This window comes from Micropterus salmoides, unplaced genomic scaffold (assembly GCF_014851395.1).
Source record: "Micropterus salmoides isolate LMB-PRFRI ecotype aquatic unplaced genomic scaffold, ASM1485139v1 Ms_hic_scaffold_7, whole genome shotgun sequence".
NCBI lineage: Eukaryota > Metazoa > Chordata > Actinopteri > Centrarchiformes > Centrarchidae > Micropterus > Micropterus salmoides.
In genome coordinates, this window is record NW_024044459.1 from 27,249,971 (window position 1) to 27,273,823 (window position 23,853).

General features: G+C 40.5%; 1 long non-coding RNA gene across 1 annotated transcript in view; it reads right to left on the reverse strand.

Moving 5' to 3' along the window:
• LOC119891153 overlaps window positions 1–23,853 on the reverse strand; it is a 36,318-nt gene that overhangs the window by 8,011 nt on the left and 4,454 nt on the right. The window contains exon 2 of the long non-coding RNA XR_005442405.1: window positions 13,755–13,850. This is a non-coding gene — a long non-coding RNA (uncharacterized LOC119891153). The remainder of the gene's footprint in view (window positions 1–13,754; window positions 13,851–23,853) is intronic.

Consider the following 23,853-nt stretch of genomic DNA (forward strand, 5'->3'; position numbering starts at 1 on the left):
CACAAAGCAAAACACACTGACATGCGAGAGTGAATACACACACCTTTGCCAGAATCACAGACTTTCCTCATCTCCCTATACTCAGTGTGACTAAGTAAACTTCTTCACCCTTTTGCAGTAGTTACCGAGGGCAGGAAGATGAATTTGAAATAGCCAGCAGGAGAAGAGAGAAGAGACAAAGAAGAGAAGGGTGACGTAAATCAGTCTTGGACTGATTTAGACTGGTTTAGTGTCAGTCTAAAGGGGCTTTCTGCTGTACTATATACAAATCACAGTTCAAAGCCTGTGGTTGGGCTCCCTCCTGGGGTCCAAGGCAATGAAATCCTGCAGGGAAGTGTCTAATGCTTGTGGGTAGACTGTGTGTGTGGCACAGTTATTTATCACATTGGCTTGAGACATTTCTCAAATATATGATCTAATATTGGCATGGGATAATGGGAGAGGGGCTGCACAGAACGGCAACACAAGAAGAGAACCAATATTAAAAGACTGCAATTGTACTCAGGTCCACAAAACAAAACAAAACAAAAACATTCGGGCATCAGTCGAGTGATTGCACACTAGATGCACATTAGTAAAATGCTGTATGTAGCACTATCAGGTAAGTTATCTCACCATTGTCTAACAACTGTGTTTATCATGGCTGAATAGTGTGAACAAACGTGGTGACAATACAAACACTCGGATACAAAACTGCTACAGTTTATCCCTTCTTCCCAGAATGCATTTTAATAAATTTGCATTCAAGCTGCTGCCTTGCTCCTGGTCGTCTGCCCCTCATGTAGGATCTATGGGAATTCTCCTCACTGAAATGAACTCACACCGTCTGACCCTATTCATCCCCAAGACTGCACTTTCTCTGGGACTCCCCCTTTTCCAGTCCCCCAGTTTCCCACAGACCCCCTCTCTCATCTCTTCCTCTCTCTCTTTGCATCCTCCCCTTCTTTCACCCTACCTTCCCACTGCCCCCTCCCCTCCCAAGTCTCTGCCTTGCTTTCAACTCCAATTTTGGGCACAATGAAGTTGTTCTGGCTGACAGTTTGGCCAGTAGAATAAGTGTTGTTTGAGCCTGCTGTGTGGCCCTGTAGTGGGACCATTCTCCCCCTCGCTGGCTCAGTTACTGAGAGCCTTGTTGGTGGGACACGGAAGCCTTCCCCACGCTCCCACCCTGACCCAAACAATTAGCCTCAAACCACATTCAGGCTCACCTGCACCTCCTCTTTACATACTGGCACACATGCATGGGCATATGCATACACAGGCACACAAAAAGGGCTGTTTAACATGTAATCCTCCACTTCTCAGCAAATAAATAGCACCTTTGCAACATGAGATTTGAAAGTGTATAAGGTCTTTAAACTTCTTTCTTTCATATTTTTGTCTGTAGTATGGGTTCATCAGGATACCATGTGGTTCTCTTCCATATTGCATCTGTTATGGGCAGTCACTTCTACACCACAGCCAGGTTGGCCTGATTTACTCAGTTACTCCACGTCTTGTAGGACGTGTCAGAAAGGATTCTGTATTGGGGTCAGCTGGAAAGACAAAGCCTGCAGCCTTCTCTCCTCTGTCGCTTTCAGTAAGCGTCAACCAGCATCTCTTTCTCTCTCTCCCCCCTCTGCCCCCCCACCCCCTTTAGTCCCTGTGTTTCTTTTCCAGTTCTCTGTTCCAATGAATTATCAAACAAATGTAAAAATTCACACTATAAATATCCTTTTTTGTGTGTGTATCCCCTCTGACACATACGCACAAAAGCACAGACCTCCCCACCCACCCACACACACGGAAGCCGGGACATGAGAAAGTGGCTGGGAGAGGCCCTGATGGGGGGACCATATGTCCAGGCGTTGTATATCAGTCAGCTCGCCCTCAGCACTCTGCCAGACCACCATAACTTAGTTTGTCTTCAGCACAAAGTTTGGTCCAAGCTTGGCTGGGTTCATTAGGAACCTATTCTCTGGAGCCAATGAAGCTCAACAGACCTCCAACAAAGGAGCTAATCACACCCACTGCTGCTCCCTCTCTCTCTCTCCCTCACCTTCACTCTGTTTCAAAAAACTCTATCTTTATTATTTTCACAAAGTCTCACTTACTTACTAAAAAGAAACCAAATATAAGTAATCAGTCGGTGCCAAACATTGGTGACCAACATTTAAACAATGCAGCACAATCTGTAGACTGCATAGCATGAAGAATAAATAATCACAGCAAAAGAGCTCCAGAATAGCTAAATGATGACAGGAAATAGCAATTGTCTAATAGTCATACCTTTCATTCTTTTGTGTCTAGACAGCCTATGGTACAGAAACAAAAAGGATAATTGTGTCTGTGAAGATTCACACCTGCGACTGTTTGTGTAAATGAGTGGACCTACGAAGTGTCATGTTCTCACCTGACAGACACTTTGCCGTTTCAGATGTGAGTGTTAGTGAGATGCGGTGTGTAGAATGTATGACTAACAAACAATGTGTTTTGCTTGCATGTGTTCGTGCGTGCATTTGATTGCACGTGTGAGCAAAAGGATGCGGCACACTGACAATGGAGAGCCCTAGGCTGCTGAATACTTTAAATGACCTTGAACCTCAGCACTCTCCATTCCCATGGCTGCAGGGACGGTGAGCATGTCTGTACGTTTGTGCATGTGTGTTTGAAAAGAAGAACAATGAGGTTTTGCACTTTATCTGTGCATGTAATAGCTCTTCCAAGGGCCAAAAAAGGGCCCAAATTTTTCTACTATAATTTTATTTTATAGTAAATAACGTCTGTGAGATTTCATGGCCACTGAATTTATGAAAAATTCAGTGTTGCTCTCTATATAAGTGGACATTTTAGACATTTTGTAGCAACACATTTTAACAACAACATTTTAATTCATATTTATCACATTAGAAAGAGCTATCCACTTTCGCATGTGTGCCCCACTACCTCCCAGCCCACAGTGACTATATTTGCTCACCCTGCTTCCAGCAGAGAAAGAGGCTTGCTCTATACCATGTCCCCTACTGTGCACACAGGTTACAAGCAAGCATGGACGTGGCTGATCTGGACATGGCTTAAACACACATACACTGTACACACAGGATGGTCCCAAAGCACAGATACACACACAAACAGACACACATTCATGTGCACACTAATGAAGAGGACTTTGTGGGTTAAGAATGGCAACAGGGGGTAGGGATGGCTAAGGGAGACCCAGCGAGGGGTGGTAAAGGCCATGTCACCGGGCTCTGCTTGGACACAAATGTCATCAGCATGACTACCTGTACATGGAGACCCAGCGGAGAACACAGGAGAAGAAGAAACAGATAAAAAAAGACATCACTGCCCAAAAAAATAGAGCTACATAAAGTAAAGAGAAAAGCTTAGGATTTAAAGAAGACTGAAAGATGTAACACAGTGCAGAACACAAGCTGTGTCTTTTTATTGTTCATGTTTTGTGTGGTTTCTAAATGATTTCACAAATAGACAAGGAATTGTCAGAACATGACAAAGGCAACCTCTTTCCATGCAATAGCTTTGAAATAATTTCTGTTGTTAACATATTTGATTGACTATTAATTAATCTGACTTCTGTTCTTCGCAACATCAACACATATGGTATTTTCCCAGAAACTCACTTTATAGTCAGATGCAAGACTTTGCGCACCCCTCCCTCGTATGCCTTATGTTACCATTCCTGCTCCAATAGATGTTGAACATTGAGCCCATGTTGAACAACAACTTTCAAAGTGGAGAGAGAGCAAAATGCCCTCTGCAGCCTAAAACACTGAATACATTAAAAGCATTTTGCACTTGCACTTAATTATTCCAACAGCTACAAACAAACAAGTATGCACATGTATGTGCTGAGATTCTGATTCTGAGGAAAATTAAAGGTTTGTTTCTCTCTTTTAAAGGTCAGGACACAACATTGCACCACTTTGAAGACCAACATTACACTTCTGCGCATGCCCTTAATACATATTGTACTCACATGTAACATTGTGATGCATTTTCGATTCATTCATTCATTAGTGAAAAAATATTTTCTTCATTTTTAAGTCCTTGCTCCCACCTAGCATGTGATGGTCTGATTGGCTGTCTGATCATCTGAAGTTGTTGAGGTAAGCTGCTCATGTATGTATTAAATATTATGATTATCCAAATTTAATTGAAATAGAGAGTTCTGGTAAGGACCTGGGGCTAGAGTGTCATGTGCCTATCTAAGTAGCACTACAAAACTTGTAAATAATAGATGATGTATCGGCGTGGCATGAGATACATAGTCATGCTGCTTGACTTGTCAGCTTGCGAAAATTCTAAAATAAAGTACAAGATGCAAGGTGCAAGGTAGGTTTAATGGTCACATTACAACAGGTTGTAAAGTGAATTGTGGAAATGTGAAGTGGCACCATGGGTAGGCGCACTGTAAAATAAATGTACCTCATTATTCAATATAATTGCCAGCCATTGCTCATTAGTTGGAATTAATTGTTTTTCAAGGCTGCAAGAGTGTTGGCCAGTTGAGCTGATCAAATCACTTAATACTTTAAATGCAGTATTTCAACTTTTAGGAGAGAAAAGTAAAATATTGAATAATCGTGACCAATATCTAACATCATTCTGAAGGAAATGTTTACACAGATTATATAAGAAATGGTGTTCGACACTACATAGTATTATGTTCCATAGCACAAAGGAAAATGTGATTGAACGACGCACAAAAATACACACACACAATCTCCAGATGGTCATAGAGTGTAAATGCCCTAGCAAACACAGCCACAACAGATTCCCTGAACCCAAACCCAAGGCCATCTTCCTCTCAGCCCGCACTGTCTTCAGTAAAAAACAAGTCTTACATCCTGACTCTTAATACAATTTTTCCTTTCTCCCCCTTTCCTTCATTTCCTTTTGTTTCCTCCATTTCCAACCTCTGCCTGGAACCACAGCAAAGTTCCACAGTGAAAGCAGTGTGTTCTACTCATCACCGACACTTTTACTGATCCTCAGCCAGACAGTGGTGATTTGTGCCTGTGTTAAGGCAGAACTACTCCTTGCCTCTTTCACAATATAGATTGCTGCCATTATCTGGAGCTATTCCTCTAGCTGACACAAAAAAAGAAGAAAACATGGGGGGGAAGGATGAAGGAATTTCACCCAACCGCTGTATGAATTGTGGATGGGACCTGAGTGACAATTTGGTATGCAATTGTCAGTGTCAGTCACAGAGACATTGTCATGTCTGATTCCCATCTTGTGGAGCCAAGCTTTAGTGGGTGCAATGTGTTGTCAGAGGACAGTTCTCCATTGAGGAATTCCAATCAGCATCACAGTGCTTTCATTGGTAGCTGGAGGGAACTAAATAGGGTTTGGACATTAACTGTGGTTAATATATATGCTATTTCATGTATACACACACACACACACAAACACACACACACAATTTTACATTGAGCCAGGACCTTTCACTGTAGCGGAACCTGACTAATATTTCAACTAATGTGGGGTGAATGTGGCGGAAATGCAAATTCAACGCTGTCCCCTTTCACATTGAGGAATGAAATCAAGTCCTTTGTGGCTGCTGGGCAATGAGGGTGGGAAAAAATGGCAGGGCGATTGGGTTCCATGGGCCACTCGTTTGGGCTGTGAATGAACCAGTGCCCAGGCGGGAAAAATGGTGTGCCAGTGTGGTGTGCTCTCCGCTAATTGATTGCTTCTGCTAACAAGAGCATAATGTATTCTATTGTGATCATCCTTTGCACATGTTCATTAAGCCAGGAAGCGGCGTGATCTTTTCTTTTTGTCTCGCTCCTGCCCCTTTTCTCTCCCTCCTGCTCCTCTCATCCCCCCTCCCAATCCTCTTTTTCTTTCTCCGTTCTTTTTCTCTCTGCCCCTCACTCTCTCTCTCCCATGCTGCATGGGAAAGGTGATGCAAAGGTGGTATGACAGGCAAACCATCCCTCACCATCCCAAATGCAAAAATTAAGAGGAACAAAGGACAGATGGAAGGAATCGAGTAGGTGGCTGGTAGGATGATGCAGGACGGATGTATGGATGAAAGGATGAGAGGATGACGTCTGAGAATATAGAAGGATATGGAAACAAGAGGAAGGTGGTGGGAAAAGAAGACACAATGCAAGTGTGAAAATGATTATCAGAGAAGCACCTCTCACTATCTTCTCCCCCACACCTCTTCTTTTTACCCCCCTTCTCCCCTCTTGCCCCTTTTTCACCCACCTCCCTTCCCCGCTTCTGCTCCTCACCACATCTCTGGTTTGCCTCTTAATAAGAGCTGGCGGGACAATAGTACCGTTGTTGCCCGTGTTTGGGAACCCTGCACTGAAACAATCGCTGTTTACCCAAGCAGTGGCACAGCCTGGACCCTTTCCTTCATTACAGCTGGGCCAAGTCTGATTAAGTCTGTTCCGCAAGTGCTACAATAAGCCACTGAGCCAGCCACTACGAGGCAGCCACTACGACTCATCCATTCCCCTCTGTCATTTCACTCTCCCTCCATCTCTTTCTCCAACACTTCTTCCTCTTTCTTCTACAGTCATAACTTTATTTGGATATTCTCCCTCTGTATGTGCCCGTCCAAGTTTATACTTCCTACCACTGTCGGCCTCTGATTTACATATTGTTCATCACCAGTGACCAGGAGAATCACATTTACCAGGGGTGTGAGAGAGAGAAATAAACACACAGAGAAAAAAGAAACAGGGCAAAGATGGTGTATAAATGATAAAGTAATTGAAAAACCATTAGTTGAATCTATTTTCAAAATGACCTTCATAATCTAGGACAAAGCTAATTTCTTTATTAAAATTTCCCACTAGGTTTGAACATGCTGCAGGCAGTGGAAATATGACTGACTGCAAGAAATAACAGAAAACCATCTTTCCATAATGGTCTCAGATCATAAAAAAAATTGGCATGGAGGTGGCGTTATCAAGCTGATGCTTGTGGAGGAGACGCACTGAATCAGTGGATTGAAAGCTTTTTCACTCAACCACATCCCTCAGCTCTGTGGCTTGTAACAGAAATATGCTACCAGCACTATGCAAAACAGCATCATGAATATGCGTAATTAGGTGGGACTGGTGTAATTTTTCTGGGTTATGGGATGTGACATTTGTGGGGCAGGAGCATTCATCAGCGTAAGCACGACTGACAAATGCATAATCCCTTTCTCTGCAATAAGGCATTTTACACTTTGCAATACAAAATATACAGTTTGGCTTCATGCACTTAACAGCTGCATGCAAAAATGCACAGAATCATTCACACACAGTTGAACATATATGCAATGAAAACACTGGAAAATAACACTGTGCACATGGCACTACAAGAAATATGTGCATTTCAACGCAAATATAAACTCTAGATCACAGTGCAATTTTTAAAAAAGCTGTGTACAAGTTACACAATAACAGACAGAAAGCTTGAGTTGTTTCTAAAAGTAGTAGACATGAGGATATCAGAGGGACACAATTACTCAGTGATAATGGAGGAAACCTGTAATACATAAAACATAAAATAAAATATGGCCCAGCCATGGAAGGCAAAAGGACACAAAGACTGCTATTGCCAAGCAACAAGGTTAAAAGAGGACTGATAGGCATGGGTGTTTAACATAATATGCTACTAGATATCAGCTGGTAATGAGCTTTAGACATTGTTGTTAGCGACCAGGAAATGCAACACAGCTGATGAGAGAGTCGAAGCAAATTTCTCTCCACGCATAGCCGTGTCGTCGAGAAATACCTGGAAATCTAGGAAGATTTTCTGCTTTTATTTACAACGACATCTAATTACCAAGCGTCTTTTATAATACATGGTGTGTGTTTTTTTCCATTAGTATTCAATTTAGATGAATCTTCAAAAGAACTGAACATACAAAAAGCACAAATAAGGATAGGCACATGGGCATAGGTACACTGACAAAAGCATCTATTAATAATTGGATCATATTCTTACACAACCAGTCACACACTCACTCACACACACACACACGAGTGCACACTTTCAACACACTTCTCTAGCGCTTCAGAGAGAGGCAATTTATAGATACTGTACTGAACCCCCCTCACCACCTCTCGCCTCTCTCTTTGCCTTGCCATGCCCCCTTTCCCTTTCCCCATTCACCCATACAGACACAGACACACACACACGGAGACACAGACACACAGAAACACACCGGCATGCACACCACCCTGCCACTATCCACCGCCCTGCCACACATACCGAAGGGGAGGACACATCCCTCACAGCACCCAGGAAATTAACTTGACATTTGATGCAGACAGAAAAAATATATTTCGGTGGGGGGAGGGAAAAAAAACAAAGTGTACTAAAGCAGAGATAGCATAAACCCATCCCTTGTTCACCCTTCCCCACCTCACCCCCCCATAAGCCCAGGGACGCATTCGAAGGGGATTTCAGCGATCTGCAATGCAGACGCCACTGGGTGCTCACAGAAAAATGAGCTTCATCTTTTGCCTGTCCTTCACAGTGTATGCTGTCTGTCTCTCTTTGTTTCCATCTTTTATGATGCCTGCACTCCATTTTCATACCCCCCTGCCCCTCCGCCCCTTCGAGTTTGTTTCTTTCTATTTGGGTGGAAGTTAAAAAAAATAAGAGTATTGGAGGATCACTTGATGGTGCATGCGTTTGAAATTAAGGCACACCCTTTAAGCCACTCCTTGTGAATACCAAAAAATCCGAATGGGGATGTTTTAAAATTTTATTGCCATGCCATTTATTTCAATTTAGCATTCATACACTACAATTCTGCCCACTGATACACTAATACCGCTTTGCTGAGGTGACATATTTAAACATAAGTAAATAAACAATACATATGTTTGTGCAATTTTGTACAAAGCAATAACAACCGTCGTTCCTTTTTTTCAGATTACAGTGCACCTCCAATTTCATGTGAGCAGACTAGAAAATAAAGTGCAGTGTGATCTTGCATATGTTTGATAAGATTAACGATTGTATCAAAGGCCGCGTAGTAACCTCAGCAAGGAGCCCAAACTCCACGAGCGAGTACAGGCCACAATTAATCCATCATTATGCACTGCTACAGTTTATATCCGTGAACACACACACAACACACAGCAAGACCGCCTACCAGCTAGTGTCTGTCTCAATATCCCCTGCATTAGACATGCAGGAATGTTAACATCATTATGCACAATTGTGAATGTCTGTCTGTGCCCTCCCCCTTTTCTCCCCTACCATATTGTGTCTGCTGGTTAGTCCACGTGTGTGTGTGTGTGTGTGTGTGTGTGGGGGGGGGGGGGTCTGAAAGAGGGCGGCATTATTTAAATATGAGGTTTTTTTAATACAAGTTGAAACAAATTACTGATTGTATGGCTATGAGAACCTCTGAATGTGATATTGTTAAACCATGTCTACATTAATATCAGCATCAGGGGAAGTGATGCTGCAGGATTCCATTTCATGGAAAATATACACGCTTTGCAAAATCATTACATTTTTGAGTTAGGATTTTATTACGTAATTCTAGGATTTATCTACAAATTAGGATTGAATAAAGATTTTGAATTTATTTGTGATAAAACACACATTGGCATCTTTTACACCGCACACACTCTGAACACACTGCAATGCTGTGTTTTGAATTATTAAATGATTTGGGATATTATTTGGGATGAAAGCAAACTTACTTTTAACATTTAAGTACACAAATGAATATTTTTGTCACTTTTCTGTGGTGATGCACCTGTGATATTTTGCATAGGTAGCCCTACTAATGTTTTAAATATTCATAGTGAGAACCAAATCAAATATTCAGGAAAATAAATACAAGCATTTTTTAAAAACTTGGGTAATGGGTAAAGGAAAATGGAGGCTGACCTAGTTCAACAATACCCCCAGTTATTGAACATACTCATGAAAATGTCGCATGTTTGATAAAGTTGAAGTTTTTTACTGAGAGGAGGCAAGAAAGAGAGGAGACTTTCATTAGCGCTGGAGTTACTAATATCTGCTCTGCGTTTCTCAGAGCCAGTACCGTCAAAATATTGCTTCATCACACATGTACTGCAATGCTGTTTGCAGCCATTTGCACCTCTATGAACAGCCTCTTGAATGAACACTATGTATTTTGTTGCATCATTAAAAATAAAGAACAATTTCCAGCAAAAAGGAAATAAAAAAAAAATATACAAAGCTACATATTGTTTAGGAATTGTGAGTAAACAGATCTATCTAGTATTTATAAGCAGAAGAAACTCTACAAAGCCTTGCTTTTATGTCAAACACTGTGCTGAAGAGATTCAGAATCAGACTTGAAACTAATATATTTTTAGTTATCTGCGTTACTTAACTTAAAGAAAGATTGTCCAGCAAGTGTTGTATACAAAGTCCTTGGCATCCCTCTGCTTATACAAACTCCCCTCTTGCCACCTTGCTGTTCCTTGCTGCCAGCGATTTGCATTCATTTGCATGATTTTACGATGTGCATATCCTTTGTTCTGACTGTATGATGATGCAGAAGAAACCCCCCCTACGCAGTGCTATTACACAGCCTGCTGAAAGCTACTTGGATATGAAATGGAAAAAAAAAGCTGTATCTGTTTTAATTATAAATGGTAAATGGGTAAGACGAGATTCCCACAAATACCAGACTCGTCCCATGGTACACCAATGATAATGTAGTGCATCAGAATGAGGGAAAAAATATGAGCATGTTCTAGTTTTGTGGAATTTTTGAGCAACCATAGAAAGGACATGTTGTGCTATCGCTAAGAGGCATGAGCATCTGCAATATATAGCACGGGGAAAGGATTGCATCCAAGCATGAAATATGGAATTACTTGACAAATAGGAAATAGGAAAATTATGGATGGAAACTAAATCACTGCAAAGAAAAAAATACCTTTAACATTTTTTTTTTTTTTTACAGTATTTTCATAAATAATGTACCAGTTGCATCTCTGGTTTTAGTTATTATTTAAAATATTTGCCACTGTATTACCTGAACATAAAGAATTAAGCCTTTGCATTTACTATGCCATCTTTACTGTGCCAAATTGTTCATTTTGATGTTTGTGAATAGACCTGCTGCAAAGCTTTCCTGTATGCGGGCATCTTTTGTTCTCTGTTGTTGTTTTATCTGTGCAGACAAAATGCACGCACACACTCGCACACATACAGACGCTTTAGCACTCCTTAATCATGCAGGGACATGCAGATGACTTCATTAATCGCTATGGGCTAACACTGATGATACAGCCAGCCTACAACACTGGAGGGTTTATATTCGCAAATGCGGGCGCCACATTATAAATACTCACCCCCGCTGGCACCCTAATAGTAAGCAGCTGTACTCCAAATATTCATGTCTGATAGATGATTATGAGTATAGCATTGGTAATGAGGTGATGCTATGTAAATAAACTATACTGTATAGTAAACAAACATGTTTTCATGGTTGCTTATCTTGATATTTTGCAAATGGTACTAAGGCAAAATTTACATAGCAAAAAAAATATCAATCACGACCATCAATTTTAACATGACAGAGAGGGAGAGAAAGACAGAGGAAAAAAGGGAAATGTCCTCATTTCAATTGGGAACATTTCCTGATATTGTCAAAGTACATCTGTTATTGAAAATTTGAAAAGCTGTCCTGGTTTCCTGTTTCAGCTTCAAACCCATGACCCTACCATACACTGCAGGCTGGCAAAGCTGATGGTGGATTAGATGTTACTCATAAAAAAGCTTACCTTTCTAACTAAATAATGCAAAGTCAGATACAGGGGTCTAATGACCCTGACACAGTTAAAGGGCAGGGCTTTTAGCAGAGAGAGTGAGGTCTGTCTAAAGTGATAGTTTTGTATGTGCAGGAAATGGATTGCTAGGATCGTCTACAGATGTCGTGTTTGCTGCATCTAATTGGATCGTCTAGTGAAAACTTGAAACTGATGAAAGCAAGATTTTTTTTATTCAAAAGTCAGCTTTTTAATGCTATTTTACAAATTGTTTGATATTTTAAGCTGCTGACCCACTTAAATTCAGCTATGCAGTGACACAATTCTCAAGTCTCAGGTAACAACTTCCTCTTTCACAAAGGGCTAATGGTTTTCACTTTACCGTTTAACATCTTAGGTCAGCCTGATTAACACAAAGAAGCAGTATTCCTATATTCTAAGCTGAAACTATGTTGGAATAACAGCACATTCAGTAGACATTGAAAAACACCAATGTTCAAGTTATAAGATATTCCATATGAAGCATTGCTATGGTGGCAAAGGCAGTCACTCTATACAAAAAGTTTTTGTGGAAATTTACCTCAGAGTTCGCCGTAAGACACCATCTCTCTGTGGTATAGTCTAGGTGGTTACAGACTTGATCACTGACTTTTCCTACCCAGTGACTTGCCCTGCCCTTCTAATTGGCCCTTCTGAGCAGTCCACCAAATATGTGTGAGTATTAGGAGTAATTAGCATGAGCAACACCACCGCACACTCAGGCTTATGGGCACTGACATAACACCAATTCTCTTCAGCATCATCAGGAAATATATGTTTGACTCTCTCAACAGTTACTGGATTTGAATTTCTTCATAACAAAGTAGCTTCTGTGGGGTATTACTTATTACCATCAAGAGCATGAGCATGGCGCAGCTATCAAGCACTACTTTATATTTTCTGCTGACAGTGACAGATGTCAATAATTCCAGCTAGTTCAAAGTTGACATAAAGAAAGCATAGATGGTAATCAGCTGCTGCCAGTTAATATAATACATATTTCTTCGTCATGGGAGCAAGTTCAGCTCATTAAAATGTTTGTCTCCCTTCAATAACATAAAATGTCGTGTAATAATAGCTGGAGGTCTAACTGATAGAGCAAGATGTCCTGCACGCAATGCAAACAATGCCAGGGCAGAGGGCAATTACTGTTACAGCGTGGCGTTCAATGGCTAGAGGAAATTTTTGAAATCACTTCCTGGTTGTAGCTACTATCGGTGTGTGTGTTGTGTTACTGTGATGATGAACAATGAACAGTAACCTCTGTTTCCCCTGTGCTTCTTGTCTTTGGTATGGACCACAGGGCAAAGAATGGGTCATGGGATTTGATATTGCCCACGATCACATCGCCTGAGCTCCCTTCAAACCACTGTTATTCTGTTTACTGTGTCCTCTGGACCACTACTAACATCTATGCCTTTATCCAACACACACATGGGCTAACTTTGCTGCAGGCAAACAGACACACACTGACACAGACACACATATCAGCAGAGATAGGCACAGAGGGGAAAAACACTCAGTCAAAACCCATGCCAACAAAGATATTTGGCTGTGTTTGACAAAACGTTCAGTACTTTTTATTACATTTTTTTCAAATAAATATCAAAAGCATGTGTCCTGTAAATAATTCAGAGCCAAGTAATTTGTGAATTAGAAAACATAAAAATATCATTACTGATTAAAACCCTAGCAACACATTCCTAGAGTGAGTTTCATTTATTTTTTTGTCCTTGAATGACTAGGTGTCACAGTAATCCCATAAATACGGAAAAATACAGTTTAGGTGTGATTAGGCTAAATTTGAGTTGTTTCTGTTGGATACAAAAATGGATAGCAGAAAATACTCCAAAACTTAATGTTGTCATGGTATTGCACAAGCCTACACATTTAGCCCCTATAAGTTAATACTGTGTACACACACACACACACACACACACACACACATGCGCACACACACACACAAACATTTTGGTTTGTGCTCACCTCATGGGGGTCCAGTGGAGAGCAAAATCCCAGAGATCTCATGTTGACCTCTACGTCCTGCAGCATGCAGCTCTCCACAGCTCCATTTTTCCATCACTGCAGCAATAAAATACATACACACAGTCAGACAGTGCATAAGTTTAGTAAGAGGTAACCTTTACATGTTGAATAACTCATCTTGAGCAAATCACAATTAACATGTTTCCACTAAAAAGAAAAGAGGGGAAAGCAAACGCAGAGTTATATGGTAGAGGAAGCAAAACATGGGTAGTATTTACCACAGCTAGGTTTACTTACAGGAATTCAAATTGGCAATAACTTTGTGCAAATATCTTCTCAACCTTTACACTTTGCCACAAATAGCAAGTCAAACTTGGGACTTTAATGGCACATAAGCAGCTGGTTTGCACATCAATTGAAGGTCATGGGAGACTATTTTTTTCATACTTGAAAATACGAATGTGACACCTTGTTGTTGTTACTTTGCCCTTCATTATTGATATATAGATACTTAAGTAGTAAAGAGTCCCAGACTAATTCGGCGTATGCCAACGCTGTTTCAGCAGCCATGTTGGTGAACCCAACCTCTATTGACCTCTGCCTCCTCTCACTGGAGTTAGGAGGTCACATGTCAAGGCTAAGGGACAAGGCCATTTGAGGTCAAAGGTAACAATTATAGATTGAAGCATCCCATGGTTAGTTTGGGACGTAATTTTTGACTGCGCACAGCAACATGCCAATGAACTTGAATGCATCCTTGAACAATTGGGCATTTTTTGTTTCATGTTTTGTTTTCACTTTTGTCCTTTAACCCTGTAAATAGATGTGACTGCTGACATTCTCCTCATGTGAAGATAGGTTTAGGAGAATCCAGTCAAAAACTGGTGAGATGTCAAAAATACTGTAGTTGAACAAGAATGACAGGGGTTTTACAAATATTTTTGCTTTGGTTTTTATCTAAAATCTTAGATAAAAACAGATTAAATTTTATTTTCATGTAGTAGCTATGACTCATAAGAAATATATATAGAGGAATATATAGTGTATACTGTAAGTAGTTTCTTTCTTCTAGATTTCTTTCCTCATGTGATTGTGAGGCTCTTCTGGCATGTCAGTATCAAACTGACAGATGTCACATTTTATTAAAGCTCCATATCAAAGTGCACACACACTCACACACACATAGGTAACCACACACTTGCACTGACAGGCACACTGTCAGGAAGCTACATGGCAATAATCGATAATACAACCACAAAAGATTCTTATGATTTAGGCCTCAATTTTATTTATGTATTTATTTCATCAAATACAAACTACAAAAATTGCATTAAAATCAAGGATCATGGGGAAAAAAACATGAACGTCAGAAAACCATAACTTTTAAATTCAATTAACACTTCAGGGGTAATAAGAAGAACCCATAAAAAGAAGTAGGTTATCTTTATACAGGGCATATTGTCATACTCCCCATTGCAATGTTGTGCACTATCCTGAGTGTGTTTTGCGGTTGGGTGGTAAACCAGTGTGTGTGTGTGTGTGTGTGTTTCTAGCCCTACGGCAGGGTTTAGGGTAACTACACAGAAGCCCCCCCTCTACCTTCACCCTGTTCCCTTTGCGGCTTGTGTGGCTTGTCTCATCCCATCTCCCTCCTGCTCCTCTATCTCCCTCCTTCGCTCTTCTCTTCTCCCCCCGCTTCCCCTCTCCCCACCACTACTCTGCTTCTAGCCTACATGTGTGTGTAGGGTCGGTGGGGGGTGCGGGGAGATCACTGGCGACCACAGTGCCAACAATCAACCTTTCTCTAAAGCAGCAGTGTGGTGATGCAGATGATGCTGAATTTAATGCAAATTGCATATACATATCATACACTGTCACACACACACACACACACAGGTAACATAAATAAGATAACATAAAGGGGAACATATACATGGACTATTTTTATAAAGTGGGAAAATAAAATTGATCTTCAAGTGAGCTGCACTGATTTGAAACGCAGTGTAAGACATTTTAAATTGGAAATTTATTTTCATATTCATTTTGATATAAGTGATGCAGAAGTGACTGTGCCTTTCTCACATTGTGTGACTCCTCACCAATTGCACCTACCTACATGAAAAAAAAGAAGTAGTCATAGAACAAAAGCATTTCCTTTACGAGAGGTGTGTCTGCTCTTCACCTTGGTGGCTTTCAGTGTTTCATTATCCAAAGTTGAGGTCTGCTTTGCCAGCCAGCTCCCCCATGCTGCCTGTCTCATTTCCTCCCGGTAACAATCCATTAGCCAACACCAGGCTCAAACACGCAGACGCTTAATTATTCTCACTTTTTTGGCAGCACGCCGGGGCGTACCACTCATCAGAAGAAACAGGGGAAGTGTGGAAGGGAACAGCTGATATTATGTATATACTTTTTGCATGTAAAAAGGGACAACAGACTGACAACTCACATAGACTTATTATCCACACACACACAACACATTACTAGTACATGAACATAATGACTTCCAGATGAATACACACACAGCACTCCACATGTATCATCATCTACAGAAACAAAATTACAGGTCAATGACCAATTTAAACTAAAACTCTAATTGTAACAATAGTCAAATTCCTCCGACAACATGTGAACTGCATATGTGTGTGTCTGTGTGTGTGTGTCGATGCCCACAAAATGGGGATTATGTGTGTTATAATTTATCTTGAATAATTTCCTGCACATTCTTCTTCATGGTATGCCTCAGGAGCACTTCAGGATGAAAGGGAATGCTAATGCTGTCTGTATCTCACTGAACAATGTGTGTTTGTGTGCTGTACGTGTGTTTGTGTGTGTGTGTCTGTGTGTGTGTGTACGTGTAAGTGTGTATGCCGCCTCACCAAGCACATTTATGATAATTAACAGATAGGAGAGGTCAGCTACAGTGTGTGTATGTGACAGTGAGTGTAAGAGAGAAGGTGGTAGAAAATTATAGGGGGAACAGTATGGGATTGATTGATATGATTTACATAAATTGGTAATATTGTCACCTACTTCCTTCCTCTGCTCTGTAGCGTTCGTATTGTTGTTTTTGGTGTAACAGTTCGAAGAAAGGTATCATTTAGACTCTCACAAAAAGAGCAAGTTTTGGCAGTGACTGTTCACAAAAGGTAAAATGTTGCACCTTTATCCTCAAGGTCCAGGTAAGAACACTGATATATTTGTGATATGTACAATGTCTTGACTTTCATTTCTATCATGTGTGGTACTTTAAGTGGCAAGCTCTGGATGAAAATTACAGCAATCAAATAATTTAATGAACCGTTTAACAATGCAAATAAACACATAAATATGTGTAATTTTGAAATGTGTTCAAATAGAAATGCTTTGTGTGTCCAATTACAATGTTTTGTCAAAGTGAACTTGTTTTTGTTTCTTGTGCTGAAAATTCATAGAAATGGTAAATTGAAATCTTAAAGTATTAGCAAATACCAGTTTAGTTCTGATGGCTAATTTTGTCGCTTGTACCCAATAAACGGCATGCAACAGAGAGCTAAACGCAAGCCGATCTCATAGGTGACAGTAATCGAGGGAATTAATACATGCAAATGAAATGCTCAGCATGCATTGCTGCCGATGACAGTAATTGAATAACTGACTTTCATAGCTCTGTGTTCCCGTCCACATACCGCACAGAAATTTGTATGCGTTAATGTGTATGCGTGCGCGTGTCTATGCCAGCGGACATTTTAGGTCTACCCTCCTCACACTCTCACTACTGCCAAACGCCTTAAGATGGTGGCACCTTGAGGCAGAGAGAGACACTCATAGAGAAAGCCAACCTCCTCCTCCCTTTTCCCTTCTTCCACCTCGGGTCCTCACGACAACACAGGACAGGCCCCCCTTCCTAACCCTTAGCCCCCCTAATAAATATTTAATTCACCCCTCTCTAATAAGGACATTAGGCGAGTACACCCCAGCCCTGGCATATATGCATGAGTCCTTTCTCATCAAATTTACATAAAAGGGCCAGATGCTAATGCGAGCGTAGCAACTACTGCTCACTATTCTATACGCACTGGTACTGGCTCGCTAGTCAAAGAGCCCATATAATTTAATTGCCGAACAGCATATATTTTTCAAATGGTTCCCCGTATTCAAATTGCATCTAGGCCTCAACACCATATGCTTTACAAAGAATGCCAAGATGGGCATATTTAATTGTACTGGCGGCACGTCTACAGTATTTATGCTTATTTAATGTTTTCTGGAGCCCCTCCCATTTATGGAATGGTGTATAATACAGCCGTACTTGTGCATAATATGAAAAAAGAAAAAATCTGAATGTTCAGACAAAGAATACAGGTGCATTGTGCTTTATAGAGTCAGTGCTTGTTCAATTATTAATTATCATTTCAACAATAAAAGCCAATTAAGATTTTGAAATCATGCTGATAGTGTTAGGAGTTCACTAATGGGAAATTGAGAGTGAATACAGTGAGACACAGTTAACAGTATAATTTAGAGACAAATACCCGGATCTTTACAGATCGTGGCTGTACATACAATGTACAAAAAGCAACATGAAAACCCCTTTAATGTGGAGTAGAGCATATGGTACGTTGAGACTGAGCACCCTGATGTTTGTAATTAATAGAGTATGAATAATGCAGTGACATGAAATATATTATTTACACCCTTTCATCTTCGAGGAAGATTCAAAGCATATTTCAGATGCAATTATACTAATTTATTTATAGTGCATGGTATTTGCATAATCAAAAGCCAGCAGAGCACAGATATCCTAGAAGACAGGCTACAGCCAGCTTTAAACCTGTATTGCAAAAATAGCATTTATGCACACACCCTTATTGTGCTCTGCTGCCACAGTATTGATATCATGTATGTACATAACTGAAACTATATTGTCTAGTTGTTGGCATTATTATCATTGGCAGTATAGGTACAAAATGTATAATGTGGCATTTGCATCATATCCTGCCTAAAGTATGCTTCTTTTGCATTATATTTATACACTGGATTTGTCTATCATTTAAGCAATAACACCCTTTTATTTTAATGTTTGCGGTATTAAAAACATTATTATCAGCTCACACAGCATTGCTTGCATTAAAGATTGTGATTTGACAAATTGATGTAAACATAAAACATGGAGACAAGATAACTACTACATTATCTTAATAATGTCTTTATGATTATAAATATATGTATTTCAAAAAATAAAATGGCCAGTCAAACAACATAGTTGCAGAGTTCTTGGATGGTTTATCTCAAAATCTCCTTTTATGTTTTTTTTCTTTGGCAAACAGTGATCAGGTTCTATGGTCAGTGCTAATATAGAAGATAGTGTGCTGCTGTGGCAGACTGATTTTAGATTAATAAGTTAAGTTTGGGCAAAATATAGTCTAAGAAGTTAGTAGTATCCATTTTGGGACAACCACATTTTGGCTTCACTTTGGCCTTACCTGTTGTCAGCTGGATGAACAATTAAGCAAATAAACACAAGCTCACAAATTTAAATAGACTGACTGTATTTACAGACAATCATAAAATTAGTCTTGGAGCATCTGTGTAATGAAAGTACCGTTTCACTGACACATTTTCAGGGACTCACATTTCACTTAGTGATAAAACTGTGAAATTAGTTTGACTATGTACTATGTTAAACTATGGACTATTAGTTATATTATTCTGTATATCATAAGATATCATTTTAATATCACAAGAACTGAATAATCTCATCATGCAAGACAACAACAAACCAGCTCCATACAGACAACACAACTCTTCAAACACTATCACATTAGGGTATGTATGGAATAGATCTTTGACAGTACGTAAGAGTGCAAGGTGCCTGTCTTACATGTCAGCCATGCATGGCCACGCAGTTAGCTGAAGGGGAGGGCCATACAGCGTGGCAGAGCACAGCATGCCCGCTGCTCCCTACAAGACGCTCAAGTGGCCATGCATGATGTCATTAAAAAGGGCCAAACCATGACATTCCTCAGTGGATTATTGGCAAGTTATGGCTGGTTATCAAGAGAGGTCGATCAGATCCCAGTTAATCGGCAATGACACCATTAAAGCCAGTGTCACCTTTTGAGTGTTTGTGTGTGTCAGTATGTGTGTGTAAAAGACCAATGTACAATCTCAGACTTTGTTTTGCTTTATATATTATAGACAGTCTCAGACTCTAACAATTCATTCAGCAACAAAATTAACATTATGACTTGAAACTTAATCTAAAGCGATTAACCAAAGCATGCAGCTAATTAACCGACAGGAAGCACATTTGAACGACACTATATGTGTCTATGTTGAGCCATGGAGCGAGAGAGTGGGTGGCATTCTAGTTTCTTGCACAGAGCTCTCTACATACACATGCACACACACACACACACACACACACACACACACACACACACACACACACACACACACACACACACACACACACACACACACAGGAACCAGGAATCTGTCCTGCATTGGCAGGGCTGATGCTGCCATGCGCATGGTGATCTCACCTACCGTTGCCGTGGCGACACCAACCAGAGGGAAAAGCCTTATTGTGTGTACGCATGCGCGTGTGTGTGCTTGTGGTTGTGACAGAAGCTTGAGCTGGAGGAAGGGAAGGAGGAGGAGGAGAAGAAGGAAGGCCTGTAGGAATTCACATTGTGCCTGGCTTGTTTAAGGTTTATGCCTCATTCACTGACTACCCTTTATCAGGGGGAATTCTGGACCGGCCCTTTAAATTATCAAGGATATAAATTCAGCATGCTGTGTATTTAAAATAGCAGGCCAGCGCTTTATTATGGACATCAGCCAGTATATGGGAGGGGAAAGGGTGCATGGCAATTAATTTGCATAAGCTATATGGTGAGACAAAGATAAAAAGGAAGGGCTTCATGCACATATGCTCAAGCACTGACTCGCATACAGACACATGCAAGCACACATATTGCACACATGCATGTAAACTCCACCACTAATGGCACACCACTACTCTTATTTCTCTTTAGGCAAACAGCAAAATAAACTCCCCTACTCCCAGCTGGTATTGTTGAATTCTATTAGTGATGAAGAGCTAACTCAGACTATAGGGGTCATCTGCTCATCAATGGGTAGCGGTGGCCTGGCTTGCTCCACAGCCATGAATGCACTGAATTCATTACCCCTGGTGCACAGATGGTGTCTGGCTGCCTGTCTCAAGTTCAAGTTCATGTCCAGGAGACACACACACACACACACACAGAAAGAGAGAGACATGGCCCAAGCCAGACAGACAGACGTTGACTGAGACACAGCTATTGTTCCCTTTCATCAACATTATGTAGTGGCCTCACTAGCTATCCGAGACGCCTGGGTCAGTTAATCGTGGAGACAAACGCACAGGAAACCATACACTCAGATATACATACATAGACGCACATGAAGCCTCTTGCCCCATTACAAGCCACAGCAGCATAAAAATAGCCCTGCATATCTGCTCAGTTAACCTGGATAAAACAGTTTTGACTGTAGCTGGATAGCACTGCAGATGACACATCATCGTAGCTCTGTATATGACAACTTTTCCAACTGAAAAAGAGGCCTTAACACTTTGTTATTTCAAAATAATCTGGGAGTAGACCACAAATAGTAACACAAAATATAGCTGTGCAACACGTATATTAACAAATGGCAGCCGTATGACAACTATTTTCACATCCTTTGTCTGACACAAATTACCCTGGGCCGATAAATATTATAAACTTGCTACTGCACCTGCCATATACAAATGCTCATATGAAATATGCTGATTACCGATCCAATGAATATGAAAACACCTTCCATGGTCACCATGGTGTTGTTACTCAACAAATCACGTGACAACAATGGCTGCGGTGCACTGTATATGTGAGTGTGGAAGAGGGCACAGCAAAACACATAGCCCCCATTTACTATGGAGATGGAAAGGGGACTGTCACCACCCTTTTCTACAAACATAGTTAAATCACACACCTATTTTGTAATTTCTGTATATTGAAATGGGGCTCTGTGAAATTAATGACAACACCTTTCTTTTTCTTCAACATGCTTGAATGGCAGGAACATTTAATAAATTATATAAAAGCATCCTTTTGGCCAACACACACTACATGACACAATTCAGCCTCATTTGTAGAGACACAGGGAAGAACAGAAATGTACCTTTATGCTATCAGGTAAATTTGAAATTTAGATACGCAGCCCACGTCATCCTTCTAGAGAACACTGTTCATTATTTTTACAGAGTCAGGGCAGCGGTGGTTGTCAGTGTTCATAAAAAGCACTAACGTAAACCAAATTGTTGAGATTTACTCAATCTCCAGAGACAGGCAGTGAATACCATGCAAACCGCTTCCAATCCCATACTGCATCGCTCCTCCATGCAGCCCAGAAGTACTGAAAGTGGCTCAGAAGGGAGACGCATGCAAGTGTGATGTGCAGCTGTTTGAGACATGTGATGCTGCTCTCTCCTGGTAACAGTACACCTCGGCTTTGCAATGCAGGTCCTTTTCTTATTTGAGGCTTTAAAGAATGGTCCTACAGGTTACTGTTGTATAGGGATGAATCAAGCCAGTGATATAATTTATCTTGCATGCCATTTGCTGACTTAAACCCCATAACCTCTAAAAATACTGAATCGCAGGTTTAAATATGGATAGACAAGATCAAAAGCAGCCACTGTTTTAAGAAAAAATAACGCTGTTTTTTAATGTTGTTCTTTTTATGTTTTAAGTAAAGACACAATATTATTTACAGGTTTGTGTAAGAGAAGCATACTGAATGTTTTGGTTAGTGAAATTTAGTGAGTGATATGAGATGGTGGCTTAGTTTCAAATCCTAAGTATTTTTTCCTACTGTGGGTTGACATGTAGCATGGCCCTCAGACTTGAAAACAGTGTTCTCTTTCATAAAGCTAGACGACAAATTCAATCGACTTAACTGAGGACAATAAGACTTGTTTTATCCAGCGCTGCTCGGCCCAAATTGTGTTCTCAAATTTTCTTTCGGGTAAACGACCTGGTATTGTATGCTGTCTTTGACAGGGGTCGGGAACAAGAGACACTAGTTTTGTCTGATGGTGTAAGAAAGTCGGCAAGAGACCTTTTCAGCAAAAGCGGTGTTTTTTCAGCCACTGTGGCTCTGTTTAACACAGCACTTGAACAATCCTCTATTGCAAAAAAAAAGCCAGCTTCACAGATTTCTGAACATGTGCTGAACTTGAACTATGACTTCTAATCAGATATTTTGAAACCTGAAAATGAAAATCCATTTACACATTTCAATGAGGGTAAAGTGTATAAAGATAAAATTAATTCTGAAATTGTCAAACCATGTCAGTAAAAAGATCAGGCCCGTTTTAAACATGTGTTTTTTGCTGGAAACAGCCTCATCTGACAGATCCAGAAATCATAACAACCACCTGGGGCTGTGTGTAAGGGGGGGGGGGGGGGGGGGGGGGGGGGGGACACATCACTTATCATTATTCATGAGTTATTTGAGTGCAACTCAGCTATAAGTGCAAAACTAGTGTTAACTAAATTGTAGCCAATGAATACATTCATTGTAAATATACTGTATATTGTGAGAACTGCCATTTCAGGGAACTGCCAATATTCCACTTACATGTTTCCCCAAACAATTGTATGCTGCCTATAGCCTATACTAATAATATACTCCAAACAAATTTTCTTCCAGCATCCTTAATTTAAAATAGGCTAGGTTCATGGTCAAGTTCAAATACAAACAATGCAACTAGATGCCCTATTTGAATAGCCGAGTCTTCTTTACACATTGTCTGCGCTATTACTAATTATTAGGAGAAGTACAACGCCTGGATCCGCGCGCTGAAGTGGGGCCATACAGGATTACAGAGTTGCAGCACATCCCTTTCAAATTCATAAACCCGCATAGTTTTAAGATAATGACCCAAAGTCCTCATTATCAGTACAATTGGCGAGACATTACGCATTCAAGACCGTTACTACTCCAAGTTTAGGAGCGCCGCGTCGGCTGGGGCTGGGAAACGTCGCCTCTTTCTTTGGGGATGCAGATGAGTCTGGTGCACTTG